Here is a 24780-nt window from a genome sequence, read left to right on the forward strand (position 1 = left end):
ACATTCTATTCCAGAGAGCCTAAATCTTGCATCAGAAATAAGCTTGGCTATATCATAAGAGGAAGGTAACTACAATTATCTAATCTTCAACCCCATCGAAGGCCTGAGAAGGGAGATATTACTTGAGCAGGCAGGAAGTGCAATCAAGCAGCTTCCAAAGCAAGCAGTATATGATGGAGACAATTAGCTACCTGAGAAATCACCCAAAGTCGCATTTGCGATGTTGAAGCAACCAACTTTGGCTAAGGCCTAGCGTAACTGACAGACCATTTTCAGAGACAGGGAATTTTTCAGAAACGTCTGAGCTAGTGTGATGGCCAGTGTTGATGGTCTACTTGATTAGTTTGAGAAGCACTTAGAAGATAAATATCACACATCTGGGTATCTCTGTGAGGATATTTCCAGAGAGGAGAAGATAAGTGGGAATACCATCCCTGAATGTTGGTGGCACTATCCCATATGCACTGAGAGAGCAAAACTTCTAAAGTCGCCCGCTCCTTACATTGTGTTGTTTATTTATTTGTTTGTTTGGTTGGTTGGCTTGTTGGTTGGTTTGTTAGTTGATTAGTTGGTTGGTCAGTTGGCTGATTGGTTGATTAGTTAGTCAGTTGGTTTAAGAAAAGATCTCCCTATGTAGCTCAAGATGACCTTATTTCCCTGAGAGCTGGGACTACAAGCATGTGCTTCATGCCTGGTGCTTGGGTTCTCTGGCTCTGGTATCCTGACCCAGGGGTAAGAAACTGGCAGAGAATCTGTAAATACTTAGCACTCTGCCATAGATGCTAGGCATATTTCTTTTTGCAATCCTCTTTGTCATCTCTATTTTACGGTCGCGAGAACTGAGATCTTGAGTATATTTGTCACTTTTCTTATTGCTGGAACGAAATGCCTGGCAAAAGGAACTTAAGAAAGGACATGTTTACTCTGGCTCATGGTTTTCAGAGAAAGCATGACTACAGAAGTGTGATGTGTCTGGCCACACGGCCTGAATGTTCTGGAAGCCAGGACAGAGACACACTGACGCTTCACTCATGTTCTCTTCTGCGTTGGTTCAGAGTGCAAGGAGCGGTGCTGTCCACATGCCGGCTGGGTCACCCTCCCTTAGTGAAAGTTGTCTGGAAACATTCATAGAGACACAGCTACAAGTCTGTTTCCATGGTAATTCAAAACCTAGTCAAATTGACAATGAAGATTACACATCGTAAGAGGACCAAACATCCACTTCAAAGCTCACAGCTGGTGAGGGAGAGAGCCGAGCTCTGGATGTGACTGATGTATATAGTTATACAATAGCTATAGCCCTTATAAGTAAGTGTCACCCCTAATTCAGCTCCAAGATTTTAGCTTTCTAGGGTCCAGTTCCCTGAATGTCTCTCCTGGAAAGCCTTACTCTGTTCTGGCATGTAGGGAACAGACTCCTGCAAAACACCATCCTGAGCCCACTTCATCCCACATTCTTCTTTAGAGGCTCCAGAAATGTGGTCTTCCCTTATTATGCCAATTAGGCAAGAACAGATGGTCTACTTCTCCTCAGTCGTTACCCATTCAACATTCGTCGAAAAAAAAAAAAAATCCTGGAAGGTTTATTTCCAACATGTGTCAGCCCAAAGGGAACTTCTTTTTAATTTCTTGTCCTCCCCGGAGAAGAGTTCTAGAGAGAGTCTTCTGGCAGCTTTAACCAAATGTCATGAAATGTGTGTGTGATAATGTCCAACGGAAGGGTCCCAGAGGAGTGTGCACAAACAGAGGCAGTAATTAGACTTGACAGGGTGACTAGTAACCTTTAACCTACCAAAGCCAGCAGCGTGCGCTATAGTTGGGAATGGCTGGACCAGGCAACAGGGTAGCATTAGTATGCTACCAGCTAAGTGGCTGGTCTGTTCAAGAGGCACGTAATCCTTCCACACACTCAGTACTGAAACACACAGGATTCAAAACAGTTTCCTTATCTCTGACAAGCATCCACATTTTTCATAGCATCTGAGCACCTTACTAAACTGTTGAATAAAATGACACACTCAAAGTCCCTAGAGAACATTTCCAGACCCTCCAGACCTCCTTTTCTATCTCGCCATGCTACTGAGGTAACTGATGTTAACATGTTACTGACGGTGTCAAATTCAAATTTACATACTGGGCGCATGCATTGAGTTTCTTTTGTGAAACTCAAGCATTCCAAACTGTTGAAAGAGCTAAGCAATTTTGATCACTTTGAGGCTGGCTGTCAGATTTAATATCTGCTAAGGAGACAGAGGGCAAATGTATTCGGGAGCTTGTTATATAATTTACAGATTATTTTTGCAATTTATATTCCATCAAATAGGGTATATTAGACTCTCAGAAAGCACGTAATGATCAATTAATTTTGGCAGCGCAATCCTGGTGGCACTTAGGGGACAGACATGATTAGACCCTTTTCTAGCAGAGTCCCAAGGTCAAGTCATCAAGTCTGACTGATCACATTTTCTAATGGTTTCTCCATGCCTATTAAGGAGCACTCAACTATTCGGCTCTCCTCTGATCGTGACATTCAAAATTTGCTCTGACGGCTCCCGACAAGCAAAAATGTATTCTCTAATCTTTAACCACATAAACAATAGCTAACCACTTGTAATTGAGTTTAAATTGATTTCAGGTGGCTTCAGAGAAAAGCAATTTCTCCAACAGATTAACCTCTTAATTAAAGTATATTAAGAATACTGTCAGGTGTAGAAATTCTGCTACAGCAGAAAATTACACCTCATTGACATTCATTTATGAAAGAATTGCTGTTCTGTTCCCAGGTAACAGGTTACTTATTTGTACTTCTTGCTTCACTAGGTCAACGCAAGCCTCTCTTCAGTCTTCAGAATATCATTCCTTTCTCTAGAGCAGGACGTGGGGAGAGCTGAGGCAGTGTGAAGTGACATGACCTTTATGTCTTTGGAGAGTTACTTTTCTGAAGGGCATCAAACCATTCTGCAAATATAATAAGCCCCCTCAAATTAGCTTAGGAAAGGGAAAGAATCAGACAACTGGACAGGGTTCTCCAAGGTCCTCAATTATTTAAAGAATGCGGTTGGTGGGTGCTGGTGGTGTGTATACCTTTAATCCCAGCACTCAGATTTCTGAATTCAAGTCTAGCCTTATCTACAGAGTGAGTTCCAGGGAAGCCAAGGCTGCACAGAGAAACTCTGTCTCAAAAAGAAAAAAAAAATAAAGGAAGGAAGGAAGAAAAAAGGCGGAAAAAAGGAAAGAAGAAAGTGGCATCCTTGTCCCTGAGTCCTTGCTACACAAAAGTACTCCTCAGCTCAGATTCCCTTAGAGAAGAGAGGACAGCAGAGCCACAGCCCTCCCTTCAGACCCACTGGAATAGAATCAGCATTTCACCAAGAGCCCCCAAAGCACTGTGGGGGATAGCAAAGTCAGCGAAGTTGGGCTCCTTGCGAATATGTGTCATTCAATTCCCATAGCTTCAAGATGTATCCTTGCAACCCAAAGTACTTGGCCCGTTTGATAGAATAATATACAGATTGTCTTGTTTCTCTCTGCACTTTTTACTGTGTGGCCCCTGCCTTCTGCATTATCCTTCACCTCCTAGACGGTAAACACTGTGTTCACCGACTGTCAACACCCCAGGTGAATTCAGCGGCACCTAGCCAGGGCACGGGGCATATAGAGCATATCTGTCAGGACTGACAATCAAGCTTTGCTTGTCTCTGCGCTGGCTCACAAGCCTGGGGTGTGCTGACCCTGGCAGTCTGCCTTATTGGTGCTGAAATCTTGATTCATGTCCTGGATGGTCTCAGTCTCTGCTGTCCCCGGTCTGGGATTGTGTGGTCCAAACTTGATTTTTCTTTTTCATCTTTCTCACCTAGTTTCATGATGACCGCTTGCAGAGATAGCCTGCCTAAGCCAAGAACCTTCTGTCCCCAGCATTTGTCCTCCATATGTGACAGTCTCCAGCCTACCTTAGTGTGACTAGTGGTTGTTTAAAGGGGGCCACACAAAACGTGCCGCACTAAAGACCCAGGTCTCATTTAGTAAAACTGCTTTAAAATAAGATGATTTCTTAAAATTTTCCCATTTTGCCTGAGAAATTATTTTTTTGTGATTTGGGATAAATATGTATATAAATAAGTAAAACATTTGTTGATAATTAATAAAATTATTTTCAAACAATTCCTCAGTATATACAATTTTACCATTTACATGTGCACACTACTGCAGCAAATGGGCTTATTTATTTTGACTCAAAGAATGGAATCTTGGGCTGGAGAGGTGGATTGCAGGCTAAGAGCACTTGTTACTCTTGCAGAGGATCCAGGTTCTGTTCCCTACAAATAGGGGCTCGGCCTCCCCTTTTTGACTTCTTTTGGCACTTGCATGCATAGGTTATACACACACATTCAATCATACACATAAAATTTTTAAAATCTTTAGAAAAACAAACCTTGGCTGACTATTGTATACTACAGGAGTATTTAAAGAATCATCAGTGGTTTTCAGAATTGATCCTTATTTTGGGGATTTTGTTGGTGGTGGTAGTGGCGGTGGTGGTGGATTTTTTGTTTGTTTGTTGATTTTTTTTATTTTTTGTTTTTCCAACACATGGTTTCTCTGTGTAGCCCTGACTGTCCTGGACCTTAGTCTGTAGACCAGGCTGGCCTCAAACTCAGAGATCTACCTGCCTGTGCCTCCCAAGTGCTGTGATTAAAGGTGTGTGCCACAAAATGCATAGTATAAAATGACAGGCATATTTTGGGGGCCACCTCAGAAATTATTGGAAATTCCATCTTCATCCAAGGCCAAAATTAATATAATTTTTTTAAAAAATAAAACTCAAACCAGTAACTTTAACTATTCTTGTTTGTCAACTTAACTACATCGGGAATTAACTAAATCCCAAATGGCTGGGCACACTTGAGAGATTTTTTTTTTCTTAATTAAATCATTTCTAGTGGGAAGACCTACTTCTAATCCTGATCTTCGAGGTAGGAAGATCCACCTTTAATCTGGGCCACAACTTCTGCTGGCAGCCTCTATAAAGACAAGGAAGAAACAAGATTTTTCTCTTTTTGCCTGCTTGCTTTTGCCCTCACTAGCAAGTCCATTCCTTCACTGACATCACAACCGACTTCTTCAGGATTTCAGCATCTACCAAAATCCATCTGAGACATCCAGCCTCAAATTCTGAACAACAACTGGATTCTTGGGCCCTCTGTTGGTCTATAGTCATTGTTGGACTAGCAGGACCACAGCCTCTAAGCCATTCTAATAAATTCCATAGGTACTTAGAGAGGGAGGGAGGAAGGGAGGGAGATAGATAGATAGATAGATAGATAGATAGATAGATAGATAGACATAATAGATAGATCCACTCTATAAATTCTGTTCCCTGACCAATACAACAACTCAAACAGTAATTTTTAAAATCAAACATTTAAACATAATACACCCTCCCCAATAGACTAACTTAATACTTAAATGCTGAGGAATGGGGGTGTGAAATTACAAAAGTCTTTGGTTTTTTAATGACACCATTATGTTTCTATAAGGTCATAAAACTTAGCATATATAGTAAAAACACCATTATTCATAATGTACGATAGTCTCAAAGCTGAGCAGAGCTGTTTCAGTCATGGCGGCATGTGCAATACAACATGCATGTTCTGTGTTCAGAGCTGGTGCTGCTGCATAGAGATGCAGGCAGGTTTCCCAATGCCAAAGAGTCCCATCCCAGATAATGAAATCCTAATTCTATGCCCTGAACATATAGAATTTAAAAAAAAAAAACTCCCAGTGATGCTGATGTGCAGCCAAAGTTGGGAAATACCAACTCGAGAAGCTTGCCTACCCTGGCCATGCCCAGCACCACCACACCATCCATGGGCTCCAGTGGTAGTTCACATGTCATATTTCACTTAGTCCCCCCGCACCACCAGGGCTTTCAGAAAACATGGAATGAACAGTGTAGAGACTCCATGATCATAATAGAGGTGTAGATGGAAATTGAGGAGTATAGCAAACAGGGCATGCATGAATGAGCAATCATTGCCACCGCTGTATCAAGAGATGACTACCCAAAATGGATGTTAAACTAGCCATTCCAACTTTCCCCAGTTTCTGATGCATGATTGGATTAATCAGAAAACATAACCCAGTAGTCACTACCCAGGTCTGGGACAGCAAGCAAACTATAAAAGAAGAACCTCGATCTGATATAGTTTATGACTCTCCAGTTAGGGTTATTCTAAATAAGATCCTACAGACTATTCGTGACTGTACATGGATATCTGAGCCTGCCTGAAGCATCCTTGGATCTGCAGAGACAAAGAACAGGGCACAGCGCATGGTTTAAGGAGCCACCCAGAAGCTAGGTATGGTAGTTTACACCATGATCCCAACAACGGGGTGGTAGTTTCAAGGGCAGTCTAGTTTATATGGGAAACCCTACTTAAAAACAAAAGTAAACAGGTCACTGTTTTGCAGGTACTTACAGCTTGATTTTACACGTGTTTACACCCTCTCGGTCATTTTCGTTACCTGGTCTGACACAAGGAGATCTTTTAACCACTGCTCTTCAGACTGCTCAGTGATAGTGAGTCACCAGTGGGGTTCCTGGCTTTGCTTTCTAAGTTTTATCTAAGCACCCAGAGCAGTGGTTCTCAGCCTTCCTCATGCTGCAACCCTTTAATACAGTTCCTCATGTTGTGCTGACCCTCAACCAAAAAATTATTTCCATTGCTACCTCATATCTGTAATTTTTGCTATTGTTATGAATTGCCATGTAAATGCAGGATGTCTGATGTGTGACTCCTATGAAAGGGCCATTCATTTCCAGGGGCGGTCGGAACCCACAGGTTGAGAATCACTGATCTGACTCTTGTGAATGGTCTCCAGTTTCTGAATTCTTGCTTCTTGGACATGGTCTTTGGCCATTGAACCTGAAGGAACTGTATCCTTTCAATACAATGGTTGATGTATCTTCTATGCTCTAGCGCCTGACGCTACGCCTAAGTCCCTCCACGGCGCTATGCTTCCCCCTGACACACAGTGAGGACCAGCCTCCTTATCTAGTGGCTACAAACCACCATGTGGTGCCAGCAAAGAGTTCAAACATCTGAAATCCTGACTGACATCACCTACAATTGCCGTGTGTGTCTTCTGCAGCAATGCTCTCTTCAGCTAACAAGCCCATATCTCTTGAAAAGTGAACTATTAAGCTGAGGAACAGAAGCCTGGAAACCTGAGCTCATGCACCTGGGAGGAGAAGAGACTATCTTAGGGCTAGCCCTCTGCCTTGGCTATGTGGCCTTTAAATTGCTCACTAGTTCTAAGTGTGCTAGGTGCTGTTTAAAAAATTGAAGCCAGCTACTGCTATAGGAGCTCTCTATAAACTACAGGGTACCTACCAAGGATTGTAAAACTACCATCATACCCGAAAAAAACTCCTCCTTTCTTTTTCTGCTGAGCACACTGACTATGTAAGAGTCACAGACACATCTTTTATAGTCAGGTTCAGTCAGCAGCAACGCCCCTAACAGTCGTTCCTGAAGGTCCTTAACACTAGACAGGCCTTTCTATACAGTGTTAGCATATCATATCTATGAGCCCATAAGATCTCCATCTTCTTATACTCTCGTAATTTGATGGCTCTTCCGCACTGGGAATTCCATGCTTGGAGCTATTGACTAGATCAGAAAATTGAGTCATGGACACCATGGCTTACTTCACAGAAGCCACTTAATCACATTGTCTCTTTGTGCCTCAGTTCATAAACGTTCAAACACCTGGGGCCCACAGAGCAAGGTCAAGTCCCTTCCTCGTGGAGTAGCCACAGGTGTGTATGAGCTACTTGTAGTAGATCCTTCATTCAGACCACAGACAGCTATGCTTTGCCAACGTGAGGCAGAGCTGGATAGACTTGCAGGCAACCTTGTTCCTGAATTTCTGCTTTTTTTGTCTGTCTCACTTTTCTTACCGGGTTTGCTTTGCCTTTAGATTTTTAACAACAACAATTACAAAATCAGTACTTTCTTCTGAGTATTTTCACAGAGCAAGGAGTACGTGTTGTTTGGAGACACGCGCAGTTTAACTTGACAGACTGAGCGGTGTTCGCTCTTTTCTCACAGCATGTACCAGAAACTCGCTTTCAACAAAAGCTCTAGTGAGACAAAACCCCAGCACCCAATGGTTCGCTCACCTTCAAAGTCTACGACTTGGGAGCAGCAGCACACATGGGAGATGGAAGGAGACACGCTGGTGTGCATCTGGGATTAGCACACAATGATCCTGAGTGTTCGACACCAGGGGCAGGAGTGAGCAAGAGGTAGGGAAGAGACGTGAGAGTCGAGAGGAGGGTCGACCCAAACAAGTGTGTGTGGAAAAAGGCCACAGTGAAATCTGTTACTCTCCAAACAAGATTACTGAAATACGAGTCAACGGTTAGTAGGTTCGCAATGTTGTGCAAGCATCACTACAGCCGGAATTATTAGAACTTTTTGTCACTTCACTGCCTGAACTGCATCCTCATCTTACTCTCTTCCTGTTCCCCATAAACTTCCTCCCTCCAACGAACTACTCACATGACTTCCTATTGGTACAGGTTTCCGTTCTGGTAGAACCGTGGAACACAGAGCCTTTGATGATTGAGTCCCTACCTAGTATGGTGATGTGTTTCTTCAATAGAGAATCCAACTCATGTTGCTCCTTTTGGTAGAACTTCATCTTTGAACAGCAGGTAATAATAATATCTTTAGGTGAATACACTAAAGGAGGCACTCTATACTATACATACTGTCTCTTGCCTTACCCTCATTACAAGCTATACAAGAGTTATAATGGCCCATAGTTTCCAGGTTAACAAATAAAGAAGTGCCCTGCTACTCGTCAAATGATAAAGCAAATATTCCAGCTCTGTGGTTTTATTCTAAGTCATTTTTCTGCTTCATGCCTCCTGCTCAGTCTATCTTGAAAGATAAGTATCATCATAAACCTTCTCAAGCCACTAGTCCCTGGTCGTAACTGTGCTTTCTTTACATCAGAGGAATAACACAGAACAAGTTCCTTCCAGGTAAAAAGCCCTCAGGCATAGCTGACAGGCACAGACTGAGCAAAAAATGATCAAAACTCTGGTGCCCTTGGAGTCTGAAAGATCTGGCTTCCAATCACAGATCTACCACCTTTTAGCTGTGTATGTCATGTTATGTTTTCATTTGTTGTTTGTTTGTTTATGACAGGGTTTCTCTGTGCACCCACCTTGGCTGTCCTGGAATTCACTCTGTAGACCAGGCTGGTCTCAGACTCAGAGAGATCCGCCTGCATGAGGCAATACTGTTACTTTCTAATTCTTGATTTCTCCACATGTAAATGGGAAAGATGGCTTCAAGGTTTGTTATGAGAGTAGATCTTTTTTAAATAAGGGCTTAGGACAGTACCTAAGATTAAGTAATGTTCAAGAGTATCTGCTATTGATTTTAGTTATTAGACAATGACAGAGTGACACCAGCTCTTTCTCCAGACCACACAGCACTAAGATAAGAAAGAAGAGTCTGGTACTAATGCCCCTCTCTGCGTGGTGACTTGAGATGCCAGCTACGTTTGTGGTTCATTTCAGCCCACACTGAGTCTGCAGGCTGGATTCACAGAAAACCATTTACAGTCTATATGTGGAAGTCTAAGCGTCCTAATCCATCTTAGACCTTAGGAGAAAGTATAGCCAAAGAAAAAGGAAATCCGACAAACTAGTGGGACCCATTGGATCCCTAGCTCAAGAACAAAGCACAGGGGATATTTGGAGTCAGATTTTCCTTTACTAACTTGCTTTTCCAGGAGGAGAAGGAACCCTGAGACCCTTGCAGCATGTGACCCCTGTCCGTTTCTGTGACCACACCGCATTGTGTCTTCCTTCCTGAACTGAGCAAACCCAGACTTGGAGGCCTTTGTCTTGAGCCTCTAACTTCCCAATACCTCCCTGCCTCAGACAGTACACTTGTTAGTTCTTCTTTCTAGAATGTTTTTCTCCCATCACGGCTTAGGTTCCTTCAGGAAGACATACCTTGACTACCTTATGCAAGGTAATACCCTTAGTCCCTCTGTCTCTCCTAGAATCTTGTCCACTGCCTCCCCTTATTATACTCCCCCGAGCAGTAGCAAGATTGTTTAGTAATTTTTTTCTGTCTCCCTTGGCCTGAACGTGAGTCCCATTAAAATGAAAATCTTTACACACAGAAGGCACACGATAAATGGATGAGGGCTAGCTCAGCCTTTGGAGCACTTGCTGCCCGTGCAGAGTACCAAAGTAGGATCGCCAGATCCCACATGGTGACTCACAGCCACCATAACTCCAGTTCCAGGGAGTCTGAGACTGTTTTCTGATCTCTACCTGGTGTGTGGCCCCAGGCACACACATGGCACTTACATGCAGGCCAAACATAATGCACACACATAAAACAAAATGGCTAATTTTTTTTTAAAAAAAAAATTAAAGAAGGCACACACTGAATATTAATTGAATAAATGATACACTCAGAGTCTTTAAAGTTCCTAGACGGGGGAAGGGCTCCCATGGATTCCAAGTGGAGACAGATGAGAAAATAAAGTGGAAAACAGAACTGTTCGCTGCCAGATTAACTGGAGAGGGAAACAACCAGAGAAGCAAGCATCTGAATGCTTAATTATAAAATGCAAACCAAGACAGGATTGTGTCCCGCTAAAGCAGATGGATAGCAAAGTGCAAAAGATGGCTACTTCACACCCCCTCAAGACTGGCGCCCAGTTCTCGATGGAAGGACAGCATGATTTTTCAGCCCTCCCAAGAACCCTTCAACCAGAAACACTTCAGATCAAAGTACAAAAGAATCTCACTGGTGATGAGCACCAGCAGCTCAGTGCCACGCGGAGCATCTGGGCCGACGGAAGAACATCTGTTCCCAGCATGAACTCTATTAGCTTCATCATTCCGCTTTTCAGTGGAGAAGAAATGTACAATTATGATACACGGGCTTAATTGATAGCAAGGTGGCGACTCTGGCCTTGCTGCAGCCCATATGTTGTGCTTGGGAGCAGCTGCAGATACCCGGAGAGTGCGCATGTGCTGGAGGAAGTCCGGGGAGGGTCGCAGTACCTGGAGCCAGCCTTTAAGCAACAGGGGATACCTGCGGACTGAAGGAAGAGAGTAAGGTTGAGGAGGGATCATAGAGCAAGACAGGAGAGAAAGAAGGAGAGAGTAAGGGCAGGAGGTGGGTGAAGGCCACACAGAGCCCCAACGTGTATGGTGTATGGGGTGCCTGGAAAGGGAGGAAGTTGCCCTGTGGGGACATAGGATGTCCCAAGCACCACAGCAAGACCACCAGAGCTTGGGTCATGGCTCTGCAACTTTCTAGGCATGAGCGCTCAGAAATTCTCCCTGATCCCATTGGCCTTAGTTTCCTCAACCCATAGGGAGGAAAATCTGCAGGTTCTCTTGGTAGATGTGAAGCCTGGGGAGCTAAATATGCATAAAAAGCTAAGAGTAGCATTTGACATGCAGGTAGCTGTCATTGTTATTGATTATTTATTATTAATTGCACTGCTAACTACTACCACCGTTATTCATTGTAGGACAGAATGCATCTTCTCCTAGAAGCACCAAGAACTGATTCTCAGGCCACGAAGCAAGTGTGTGGAAATGGAAGGCTTGGCCTGAGCTCAGCACATCTCTAGTTTCCTTGCTTGCTGCAAACTATTCTGCAGGTTTTTGTGGCTTCTTGGGTACTGTTTCTCACCGTTCTCTCTACTAGGTAAGAAGTACTGGTGGCAGTGTAGACAAAAGCGCCCATCTTGTTTTGTCACGGTGAATCTCCTTGCTCAACCCTGACCCAGCATGCAGTACTTCTTGCTGCCAAGGAAGCAGGGCTGGGACTAGATTGTGGGTTCCAATCCTGGCTCCACTTTCAAGTCTGTAAGTATGTAGAGACTGATAACTGCACACCGAAGCCCTGTGCTCTCTGTCGGAAGTAGCACAACATGTCCCCAGGTCTGCAGTGGTGATTAATTGGTCTATGAGAACGGAGTTCTCCTAATGTCTTGCACTCAACGTAGGGTGTCTCACAGTGTCGCTGCAAGATGATAAGAAAGCTGAAAGCTGAGCTATAGGAAGCTGTGTGGGAAGACAGATAAAGCCGGTAAGGTGTGTGATGTTGAAGGCAAGCATGACAGAAGGCATCAGACAGAGCAAGGTCAGCTCTGTATAAGCAGAGAAGTGACTAGGAGGGTGGCCCCAGCTCACCTAAGCCCTGGGAATCTCTAGGAACCATAGAAAAGTTCTAATATGTGATCAAATCATGAACCAAATTCCATATATGAAAGGCTAGGAGATTCTGGAACATCTTTTAAAAGGGTTTCCTATCAAACTGTCAAGTTTCATAAAAGACAGAAAGGGAACAGGGTATGTTACTTTTGATACAAAATTGTAGATTCTGTGGTTTGGTTAAATGAGCCCCCAAAGGCCCAAATGTCAAAGGCTTGGTGCCCAGTTGTGGACGCTGCGGACAAGCAGTGAAACCACCAGGAGGTGGAGCTTAGGGGGGTGGAGGTAGGACATTGGGATATAACCTTAAAGTGGAAAACGGGAACCGGATCTTTCTCTTTTCTGCTGCCTGGTTGCCATGAAGCGAGCAGTTTCCTTCACCACACAACCTTGGTCTGATGGGATACACCAATCATCAATGGCTTCTCAGTCTCGTGTATGACAACCTCTCTCTCCACTCTCTCATCTCTGTTCTCACTGCTCACGCTCATGGGATTTTAATTCCATCTTGTGGGGTCTACCTCAGTCAGATGCTAGGATACCCACAGAGCTCCAATGTGTTTATTGCACCCTTGACACAGAAGCCACAGAGCCTGCTCTGTAGTCTTAGCCTATATTAAAACTTGTTCCATGCTCCTTTTCTGTTCTGCAGATTGAACATCCCTACCCTGAAAATACAACATTTGAAATGTTCCAAACACAGAATGTGTAAAATTTGTGGACAGATTGATTAGTCCACATCTGGAAAACTCCACAAGTGACATGAAGTAACAAGTCATAATCAAAAGGCAAGTGCATAAAAAATACTAACCTCAAACAGGCATTAGATCAGTGGAATAGATTAGAGGAACTAGATATCACCCTGTATAACTACAAATACCCAGTCTTTGATGAAGATGTCAAAATACACATGGAATAAAAGTCAGATCTTCAACTTGTGAAGCTGAGAAACCTGGATTTCAACATGTAGGAAAATGATACTGAATCCTCATCTCTAATTTTACACAGAACTCAGCTCCAAATGGATCGTGGACCCCAACATAAGACCCAGTACTTAAAAAATTCTAAAAATAACATAGAGGACATGCTTAAACTTAGATTTATGGGTGAAGATTTCTAAATAGGACTCAATAACTGGAGAAATAAGACCAGCGACGAACCAACAGAATCTCACAAAACTAAAAAGCTTCTATGTACAGAAAATAAAAGAGTCAATTAAGTAAAGGAAAAGCTCACAGAATGAGAAAAAAAATCTTTGCCAGCTATACATCTGACAGAAGATTCGTCCAGAATACACTAAGAACTAAAAAGAAAGCTAAACATAAAAAAACTCAGACAATCCAGTTTTAAAAATGGATTGTGGAACTAAAGAGGGTGTTCACAAAACAAGAAATACAAACGGCCAGTGAACACTTCAAAAACTATTCAATGCCCTTAGTGACCAAAGTAATGCTGAAGAAAGCTGCCATCTCTCCCCACTCAGAACAGCTATCATGAAGAGTACAATTGTCAGCGTAGATAAGGTGATGAAAGGGAACCCCTATGGCCTGTTGGTTGAGGTACAAACTAGGGCAGCCACTGGGAAAATCAGTCTTCAGGCTTCTAAATTCCAAAAATTTAGGAATAACTGGGCAGTGGTGGTGTATACCTTTAATCCTACCACTTGGGAGGCAGAGTCAGGTGGATCTCTGTGAGTTCTAGGCCAGACTGGTCTACAGAGCAAGTTCCAGGACAGGTTCCAAAGATATAGAGAAAAACCTTGTCTGGAAAACCCGGGGGGGGGGGGGGAACCTTAGGACTAGAAAGGTCATGTGACCCAATTATATCATCTTTGGGCATATACCCAAAGGACTCTCTATCTTACTAAAGACACGCTTGCACATGCATGCTCATTCTTGCTGTATATGCAATAGCTCAGAAATGGGACTGATAAAGATGTCCATCAACGGATGACTGGATAATAAAGATGCGGTACATAAACACATGGAATTTTACTCAGCTATAAAGAAAAGTGAAATCATGAAACGTTCAGGTAAAATATAAAGCTAAAAGAATTGTATTGAGTGAGGTCACCCAGACCCCAAAAGACAAATGTCAGATGTTCCCTCTTATATGAAGGTCCTAGATTTAAATCTTCTGTATATTTAACATGTAGTACATGTGAAAAGCAGAAAACTAGAAACAGGCCATTGACAGGAAAGATGCATTTAGAGAAGAGGTATAGTCAAATATAATTGAAAGGAAAGTAAGAGAAGAATATTGGGGATAGAAGGGTTCAAACAAGTAGTAGAGTGATGGGGATGAAGAAATGGGGTGCACAGCCTTAACCAGACAGAGATATTCAGAACAAAAAGCTACTTGGGATCCCTTGATTTTTTTAATTCAAGTAAAAAAGAATGTAATAAGAGGGGGTAGTAGAACGTAGAAGTTCGTTGACGGTTCGATTCCCAGCACCACAAAAAAGAAAAGAATAAAAACAAGAAAGAGAAATAAGAAGGGAATGGAGTGGGAGGAAGGAAGGAAGAAAGAGAAGAAGAGAGAAATGACGGAAGAAAGGAAGAAAGAAAGAGGGAAGAGAGAAAGAGAAAAGAGAGAAAGAAATATTCAGTCCAGTCTCTTCCAGGGAAAAGCAGGGGCAATCTGTCACTCCTGACACCTCAGTCAAAAGATGACCTAGAGTCTTCGGGTTTCTTGTCTGCTTGGCATCCTTATCAGCAACCCAAAGGGAACAGGCCACACTGCCCACTCACTCCTAGCAACAGACTGCCTTGTGAACAGTTCTATAGCAGTTACAAGATCCAATAAGATCTTGCTGCAACACGCTGCCAAAGCACAGTGGTCAGAGTCTGTCATGCAGCTCTTCCTACAATGAGTGGGGAGATGAGATGTGAGCATTCAGGGGTCCAATATCAAAATCAGTGACTTCTTTGCCTTCAGAAATCATAGCCACAGCTGGGTGCTGTCTGGGAGCTGACTCTTCTCATCTCAAATGTGTCTTAGTCAACTGTTTACCCTGTATTGTCGCAGGTTTAGCTGGCATCACGCAAGAGGCTAACAATTCATAATCCACTCACAAAGACAGGAGGCCTTGGGCTCGGCGATTCCGAGGCAAACATGGTCCCATCTTGGCTATATCTTGTTCCTGTTCTCAGTACTCCACTGACTCAAGGACCATGCATTTCCTCTGTCTGGAAGCAAGGTTTCCCTTTGGGTTTCCTGTTAGCAATTCAAGTGCCAGTGGGAGCAGATGGATGAAGGAACCATCATAACAGAGAGAGAAGCATTCAAACCTCTCATTGAGCAGAGCTCAGCAGAGTCTCCCAGCCCTAGCAGAAGACTGAATGGAACGGCCTCATCCCTAGTGCCTGACAGCTGGAAGCAGCCTATGATCACTTTGCGATATAAAACTGAGGACTCTGAAAACCAGAAGCATAAGAATTCCCCCCAAGTGTGTTAGACTCTTCCAGAATCTGGGTCCATCAGGTTCTTCTTTGGGTCTCACAAACAAAAACAAGAGATCAAGGGGACAAAAGGTCATTCAAAGGGAGATGTTAGAGTTAGGGAGACCCAAATTTTCCTCCCAATTCTTAAGGTCGTGAAATGGGGTTTCTTGAGCAAGTTAGCTGACTTCTCCAAGTCTATGTTCTCTTCTTAAAAGGAGAGGGGGCTATTGACCAAACCACACAGAATGTACAGTGAGGGTTTTAAGTCACGATACTCTATGCAAACTCATAATATCTGATACCCACTAAAGACGGACCAAGTATTATGCCTGTAGTATCGCCGCTGTGGCTTCAAAACTAGCATTCAGGACATGCACAGAGATGAAACAGTTCAGTTATTGCTTCTAACTTCCACGCGACAGTCTTTTATCCAGTCCTTTTCTTTCCTTCTCTGTCCCAACCCCCAAAACCCACTCTGCCCCCCCTCCTGCTGCCCCGGATTCCACAGACATAAGCAAGGCTGATCCTCATTGGTCCGGCACTCTGGCTTTCCTGTCTCATGCACCTTGCACTGTGGTCTTTGTTAGGAAAATTTTCCTACTCCTCTCCAAGATGAATCCATAAGTTAATTCTGGCAACAGAGGAGGGAAAAAAATCAACTATTGATTTCATGGGCTGAGGTCTTTGAAGATTTTCAAAGTCTCAGAACCACTTCCCTGAGAAGTTCAAAGAAGAAATTCATCGACTGGCTTATTCCACTCTCAGCCACCATTACCACGTCAGTCAGGAGCATCTGAGGGAAGATTATCCGCTGGGGCTGCTGCCTCTTCACAGCCAGCCTGCTGTCAGTGGCTGGAACTTCCCCACGGTGTTTCTTGCTCACAATACATGATCAGAAGCCTCCCCTTCCTTGGAGATCAGTATGGATCCTGTTCTAGCCCCTACAGCAATGCGGAATCATTAACTGACTATACCATAAGATGCTGTGGAGGAAAGCCTGGTACCATAGTCCAGAGAGCGGTCTTTTAAACTCAGAGGCTCCGATATGGGTAGACCACGAGGAAGAAGCTGGCTCCCAAGGGAGGTCACCTTCCCTATGCTCTTCCTGTGACTGGTTACCATTTATCCCAGGGCCTTTAATTAGAGCTGGTGTTATGTGGCTATCAAGCAAGGATTTCAGTGTTAATTAATGATGGTATAAAGTCCCAGTTTAGCCCACCTTTATGCAAATGAACAAGTAGAGTCAAGAATTAGAGTTGTGCCTATTGGTTGAGAGAGCCATGTTCTGTAAAGGCTTTATAGAGAAGCCATTTTCTGTGATGAAATTATAATTTCATGGCCTTTTCTTGGTGTCTAGATAACACCTGCAAGATGTTGATACCAATCAAAACTAGGAAGAAGCCAGATGGTAAGACAGCCATGGATCAGAATGCACAAAGGCCAGAAAAGGAAACTCCAGAGAGCTCATTTATTTTTTCTTCTTTTAGAAAATTATTATTTCTATTAGTACTATTAATGATTATTATCATTATTACTGTTTAATGATTTTTATTATAATAATATTATTTTATTAGTTAATTTTATAAATTATTAATATTAATAATAAAATTGTTAATATGTGAGCCCAAGTTTATGTGTATCGTGTACATGCAGGAGCTCAGGAGTACAGAAGAAGCCACTGCATTTTCTGGAACTGGGTTACAGGCAATTGTAAACTCCAGATGGGTGCTGGGTACAGGAACAGTGTCCTCTGCAAGAGCAGTAAGTGCCCTTAACAACTGAGACACTTCTCCAGCCTCTGGAGAGCTCGTTCCAAGATGCAAAGCTCACCGTGACACAGACATGGTTTTGGTTGTTTTTGCTAGCTATGCATGCCTCTCTTTGGGGCCATGTAACTCTTCAGTTCTGTATAGGTTTTTTGAGAGTCACAGACAAAGCACTGAATGATACCATCAACATAAATCCTTGCCCATTTTACCACAAATAGAAGGAAACCCCATGACTGCCTAGACGTGAAGACACCTCAGCAACACTGGGAACGAGAGATTTGCACAGCTGTGCTCAGAATCATCAACTTGCCAGGAACTTTGGCCCAGAAGGGAGGGACCCATGTTTCCAGAAGGGCAGTACCACCACTGCTAAATAACCCAAGCAGTTTGCTTTCAATTATCTCCCCCTGTCTAATTTCAGGAACATTTATTCAGCAAATTGCAGAACTTTTTGGCACTAAACTCAGAAAAAAAAATTCCAACAGCGAATTCATATCCAAGTAAACCTGTCATCTCTATGCTTAGCTTTTTCTTCCCTTCTTACAGGAAAAAAAAAGATCCAGACATTTTTCCAAGAGCAAATAAACTCTCAAGGCTGAGACTGGGGTTTGCGAGTTTGGTTAAAATTCCCAAATTGAGAAGGTGGTTCTCACGTTGACAGAGCCCTCCGCTCCCACACCCGACTAAATCACCACTCCAGGCCATGACACAAGGAGACTGGACGCTCCGCTCTCATCTCGTAAACACAGAGTTTCCATGCCCGTGTTCTAGATTCCTCGCTAGCTAACCCAGTGCAGCTCAGGGTCAGGGCAAATAAGGTAAGGAGACCATTCAAGTTCAACTTCAAAAGCTATTCTTCTCTGTGCCAAAAGTTTAGGAGCGGCTAAAAGAACTGCTTTCCCTATTGTCCCAGACTAAACTGCTGACAGCGAAGAAATATGAATACTTGGCAGCATGCCAAACCCTAACAATAAGCAGCTACATAAGGAGATTGTTCAGTGTGTCTGCTCCGCCGCGTTCCTCTTCCTACCTGGTGATGTTTAAGAAGGCTGTGGGAACGCTGTTCCTGTCCTTGTCTGGGCCATCATTGTCTAGCTGAGTGTCCCCCTGCCGTCTTGCTTTGGGCTCGTTGAGTCGAGGGGTGGAGGTCCTCAGAGCTGGCACTCCATGAGCCCAATCAGTAGCAGGCGTCCTGCTCTGAGCTGGGCCCACTGCTAATCTTCCTGTTACGAGAACGATCGCTGTGACATGGTGTTGACACAGGAAGAGCTAAGGATTCTCTCCACCCTGTCATCTTCCACAAGGCCCCCATGCGCATACACAGGCTTTTCTCTCAATGCCAGGGTTGTCATGGCACCGCCACACCCACTCCTCCATCCTAGTACACTTCTCCCACACTCCAAATATGCATCTATCTTTCCCTTCTCGTGGTATCCCCTCATTGTGTATTTTGTTTCCTTTAGCTTTTGCCGCGACCCTTGTTATCCGTGTCATCTCATTTTCTCTCAAGGAGAAATGTGTAAATGCAAGAAGGGAGTAAAGTTTGGAAGACTAGGGAGTGCTGTTTGGAAGGGGATGAAGCAAACTTGGCTAGTTTCTTAGCAACAGATCAGCTAAAGCACATCTGAGTGAAGGAAAGGGCTCATTGGTTTCTGGGACAGAAGGGTAGGCAGCTAGAGAAGAATCCTGTTAGTGTGTGGGCCCATTTTCTACTGCAAGTCATCATATGAACAATGGTTTAAAATAGAACACACTTCTCAATCATGTTTTTGAAAGTCAGAAGCCCGTGAAAATTTCACCTGACAAAAATCCAGGTGTCGGGAGGTTGTTTCTTCCTGTGGCCTCCAGGGGAGAACCTGTTTTTTCAGTCTGTTGATGGATTTCAGACGTGTGTTTATGGGATTGGAGTCCCTGTTTCCTTGCTGGCTTCTATCTGCAGGCCAGCTTCTAAAGGTAAAGGCATCGTTGTCTTTCTTCTCCTAAGCCATACATGAGGGGCCAAGCCTTTCACACAATCCAAGCTACTTCTCTGTCACGGTGACACCCTGAACTTTCTGTCTCCTCATCTTACCTTTCCAAGGTCCTGTGTAGAAGCCTCATCTTAAAACCTACAATCCTGTTGGGTGGTGATGGTGCACGCCTTTTATCCCAGCACTTGGGAAGCAGAGGCAGGAGGATCTCTGTGAGTTCGAGGCCAGTTTGGTCTACAAAGTGAGTTCCAGAACAGCCAGAACTGTTATACAGAGAAGCCCTGTGCAAAAATAAATAAATAAATATCTACAATCCCACGCACTAAATCCCTATGGCCATGCAATAGTAGTGCTTATGTAAGTGGCACAGTTGTGCATGAACAGAAATAAATGCAGAAACTTTACTCACAGGTGAAGCAGTGCCATTTTTGGGAGGACATCGTGTGAGCTAAACACGGAGGAAGCAGAAACTAATTCTACAGATTTGGCTCCAGGAATCATGCTCACACACAACAATGGAGGTAGAAGGAGGACGGGGCTTGAATGTGATTCCAAACCTATGAGCTCCAGCAGACCAGGGTTGGAACAGACAGGATTCAGAGAGTGAAATTAAATTCAATGCTTGCCACGACAGAGACCAGGCTGGTCAGTGGGACCTACAGATTCCAGTTGGAACTCTCGCTGCCATACAGCCTTGGTCTTCTAAAGGGAGAGAATGGAACCATCAAGGATGCTGAGGTGGCAGCTATCAGTCCCCACCCGACACCTTCATGTGATACCCAGAGCTAACCCCTGCACTCCTCTTATTCAGTCCTGGTCATGCGATCTCTCTGATACCCAGTGTTAATCTAATCAAGTCACAACACAGTCATTCTTAAACGGTATTACTTATGAGGGGCTTTCCAGAGTTTACATTCTAAACTGTAAAGTGCTAAGATAAAGATATTGCTTAGGGGCACATGAAGCATGCCTGTGCTGCTGTTTCCAATACATGTAGCTGAGGGCAGAGCACACCAGTGAGAAGGGCAAATAAAGGCAGTTTCGGTAGGAAATCAAGTCAGAGATAAACAAAACTTCCCTGTCAGCCTTAAGTTTGGTGTTTTTGTTTGTTTTCTTGGTTTTGTGAGGTAGTGTTTCATGTAGTCCAGGCTGCCTTCTTATTCATTATATAGCCAAAGATGTCCTTGAACACCTGATCCTCCCAAGTGGTGAGATGATAGTGTCGGCCCCCGAGCTCTGCTTTGATGCAACCCTTGAGCTAACTTGGGGGTGTTCCACAAAATGCCAGGTGTAAGCTTTGGTGACAGATAGCCTTCAGATGGCATAGATAAGTAATACGTTTTCTTTGACAAGAAGAGGCCATAAGGGTAAATTGAGATATTTTGCAGTTGGGTCTCTAGAAACTCTGGAAATGTAGACTAGAAAAACAAGAGATTTCTTAGGGCACAAACTTGGAGAAAGAAGGAAGAGTCTGAGAGTAAAAATTATACCTTGGATCCAGCAAAGGCCTCAGCTCATTATGCAGAAGGCTCAGAAGCTGAACTGGCCTTCCAGAATGACATGGCGGGCCAGGAGGTAAAATCTTACCTGTGTCCACTACTCCATCATGATGCACAGCTTCCTGCAAGTGGGCAGTGCTCCTGAGTGGCAGGATGGCCTCAGTGGGGGCAGTTTTCAAGAAGGGCAGGCAGGAAATGGCTGCCAGCCAAACCCAAGCTCAGAAGCTAGATATCAAGTCATCACCCCGAAGGAAGACCCGATGAGACCCTCAGAAGTACACAGGATATTCTCCCTGTACCACCCTTTTGGGAACCAGCAGTACTCATCAGCCCTGGATGGGGGGCAGGCTGATGGTTTATATATGAAGGGTCCCAGAAGGGCTCAGGTATTGCATGTTTGGTCCCCCCAACAGATGCATCCAATCATTGAAGGTGATTGAAAGATAAATGTACTTCATCAGTGGACAAATTCATTGACAAACTCCTACTGAAAGGAATACTAGGTGTGAAGTAACACAGATAATCTCTGGTGTGTTATATGGAGGGTTTATCGCTCCCAGGGCCCTGGCTCTTTTTACTTCCTGGCTGTTATGGAGTGAACCTCTCTGCCCCACCATGTCCTCTGCTATAGTGGACTGCTTCACCACAGATTGAGAAACAGTGGAGTCATGTACTATGGACTGAAGTTTTTGAAATTACAAGTCAAAATAAATCTTCTCTCAAATACTTGTCATAGCCACAAACAAACAAACAAACAAAACAGCCTAACATACAAAAAAATTAAAAAGAAAGAGAAAAACCTCCTGATTAACACAGAAGTCCTCTGTGGTCTCTCTTGCAAGGTCTACTGCTTCTGTGGGTGACAGCCCATAGTCTTCCCATAGCTGATATTCCAATGACAAAAATAAGAGACATCAGTGGAATGAGCAGTTCATTCTAGTACACAAACACCATGAATTATTTTAGCTTAATATTTTGGCAAAAAATTTATGGGCCAAAACAGTGTCTGCTAGCACCACTATAACAAAATACCAGAAACTGAGTTGCTTAAACAAAGGAAACATTATCTCAAAGTTCCAGAGGCTAGAAAATCAAAATGTTGGCAGGTTTAGTTTCCCCTCCCCGCCCCCCCCCCCCCCGGCCCCTTAGGTTGCAAACTGTTGCCTCTGTGTCCCTCTGGGCCATGCCCTGTTGTGTTCATCTCTAGGGCCTCTTCTGCTTCTAGGGCATCATTAGATTAGGGCCCCACCCTTATGACCTTATTTAGCTTTAGTTAACTCATGAGAGAATAAAAACGCAACCTCATTGGTAAGCAAGACTTCAGTTTTCAGGAACACAACTGAGTTTGCGCAGACAACAGGGACAAATCTTAAAACATTCTGTCCAGAAATCTATAGATGAATAATGATACAATATATATTTATATCTGGGTGTCATTAAAAAGTGCCTTTTAAGTTTGTTTGTGTGGGTTTTGTTTGTTGCATCATTGTTTAGATATTATTACTTACTTTAGAATTAGAACACCTAAAGTGTCAAAAGGAAAAATAAAATTACCACATTCTCAATATCCACTTGAAAAACTTCTACAAGTTTGACTGGGGGAAAGGACTTGCCTAGCACGTATGAGGGCCTAGTTTCAATCTATCCTGCTGGAAGATGTATGCACATGTATGTTTATGTATCTATATTATATTAAAATGTGTGACTATTTTAATGTATAAAATTTGATATATTTCTTTCCAGTCTTTCTTCTCTTCTACATGTGAATTTAAAAAAAAATTGTATCAAGCCAGGCGGTGGTGGCGCACGCCTTTAATCCCAGCACTCGGGAGGCAGAGGCAGGCGGATCGCTGTGAGTTCGAGGCCACCCTGGTCTACAAGAGCTAGTTCTAGGACAGGAACCAAAAAAAAAAAAAAAAACTACAGAGAAACCCTGTCTCAAAAAATCCCTAAAATAAATAAATAAATAAATAAAATTGTATCATATTATATTATTTATATTATAGTTAGTATTATATTATAAAAACTTTATTTTAAAAAGTTTGTTACATTTATGTGTGTGTGTGTGTGTGAAAGAGAGAGAGAGAAAGAAGGCTCACTCATGTCATAGTGTACGTGTGGAGATCAGAGGAGTTGGATCTATCCTTCTGTCATGGAGATTTCAAATTGAATTACACTCAGGTTGCCAGCCTTGGCAACAAGTGACCTTACCCACTGAGACATCCTACCACCTCTTCATTCTTTTACTATACACTGTCAGAGCATTATTCTTAAAAGGAAAACAATGACTCATAATTGAACTATCATTTTATTTTGGAAACTGTTTCTCCAAATATTGCATGTGTTTCCTTGAATGTTTGGCTTCCCAATATTTTACTCTTACCCTTCCTTTTACTCTAGAGAACTTCCACTTTGCCTCCTCACACAGACGTCCATGGCCTTTCCATAGCCACACAGCAGCTTCCCCTCTGCTTTTACAGAATGTCCCCCCTCGGCGTTGTTCGCTTAATCCTACCTCCCATAGCATCTCTTGGGCTATTGCTGTGGCCCATTTTTGCTCTTGCCCTGTTTCTCAATATGACAGCAAACCCCTTGAGTACAGACTGCTCCTCGGGCCCACCGCTCTTTGGTAATTGGCTAATGTTGGTGAATTGGTTGGTCAGCTTGCTGGCTGGGCTTCCATTTTCTGAATATTAAGACTCAATGCTGAGTTGTCTGTGGAAATTACTTTTTCTCCTACTTACCCATTGGAGGGTACTGGTTTGTGACATTTCCACAGCAGGACTAAATTGGATGAGTTGTGTTCTTTTGTGTTCCCCCGCTTCCCCAACTCAGTGTGCCTTGACAGCAGGATGGCTCTATTATGTTATGTCCTATTGTGTTTTTATAATGGCTTAATTACTGTGTATGGGCTTCTGACTGGAAACTGGGGAGATGGTGATTTCTATAAATAAAACGTACTTTCAGTGACATTAATATGCTGCCAGATTTAGTTGTGTCTGCGTTACACAGGTTCACGTTAAAACCCAAAGTGTTGTCAAATACATGTTGTAGGTAAAGAGCCGATTTTCAGTCCCTCCCCCCCTCCCCCCCGCGGAATGAATTAAGTTCTGGTCAAAACATGTTCTGGAAAGAGTAACTTCTGTATTCTGATATGTCCTGAACCCTGTGTCAATCCATCTCAACTTGTTTCTCCACGAAATAGAAGCTCATAGAAGGCACACATTGGAGTATCAGAAGGCATAGTCTAGTCTGGAAAAACAAAGCCTTAGCTTCTCAGTACCAAACCAAAGTTGTCGTTATTAACAATGCATGTGAAATAGGCCAACCTCAAATTACCCTCAATATTTAAGCTCGTGAGAGAGAAAAAGACGGAGATAGAAAAGAAGGAAGGAACAAAGGAAAAAAGAAGAGGGAGCCCACATCTGCAATGTCAGAGCAATTGCTATTTTCTTAGCTTTTCTTCCCCGGCTCTGGTGTATTTTAATTTTTGGGTTTACATAATAACCTCAGGCACTGTCTGAGACCCTAGAATCCGCCAAGCTGGGGCATGACATTTTGACATTATTGCTTGACACCATTATTTTGATAAAAATATTTTGTCAAGTTAAAAAAATATATCCTTTACTCTTTGGAGATAATAAAGAAGCAAATGGCTTCTGCCCTTCAAATTGTCATACCACCTCGAGTCATGTGACCTTTGACATCCAAACCAAAAATTTCACACAGGAGCTAGGGAAATTCAGAAAAGGACAGACAGAAAATGAGTTGCTCACTAAGAAAAATTATTTTAGGGCGAATTTGAGATGGGTAAATTTGAATTTCAGT

Source organism: Chionomys nivalis, chromosome 24 (genome assembly GCF_950005125.1).
Source record: "Chionomys nivalis chromosome 24, mChiNiv1.1, whole genome shotgun sequence".
Classification (NCBI taxonomy): Eukaryota; Metazoa; Chordata; class Mammalia; order Rodentia; family Cricetidae; genus Chionomys; species Chionomys nivalis.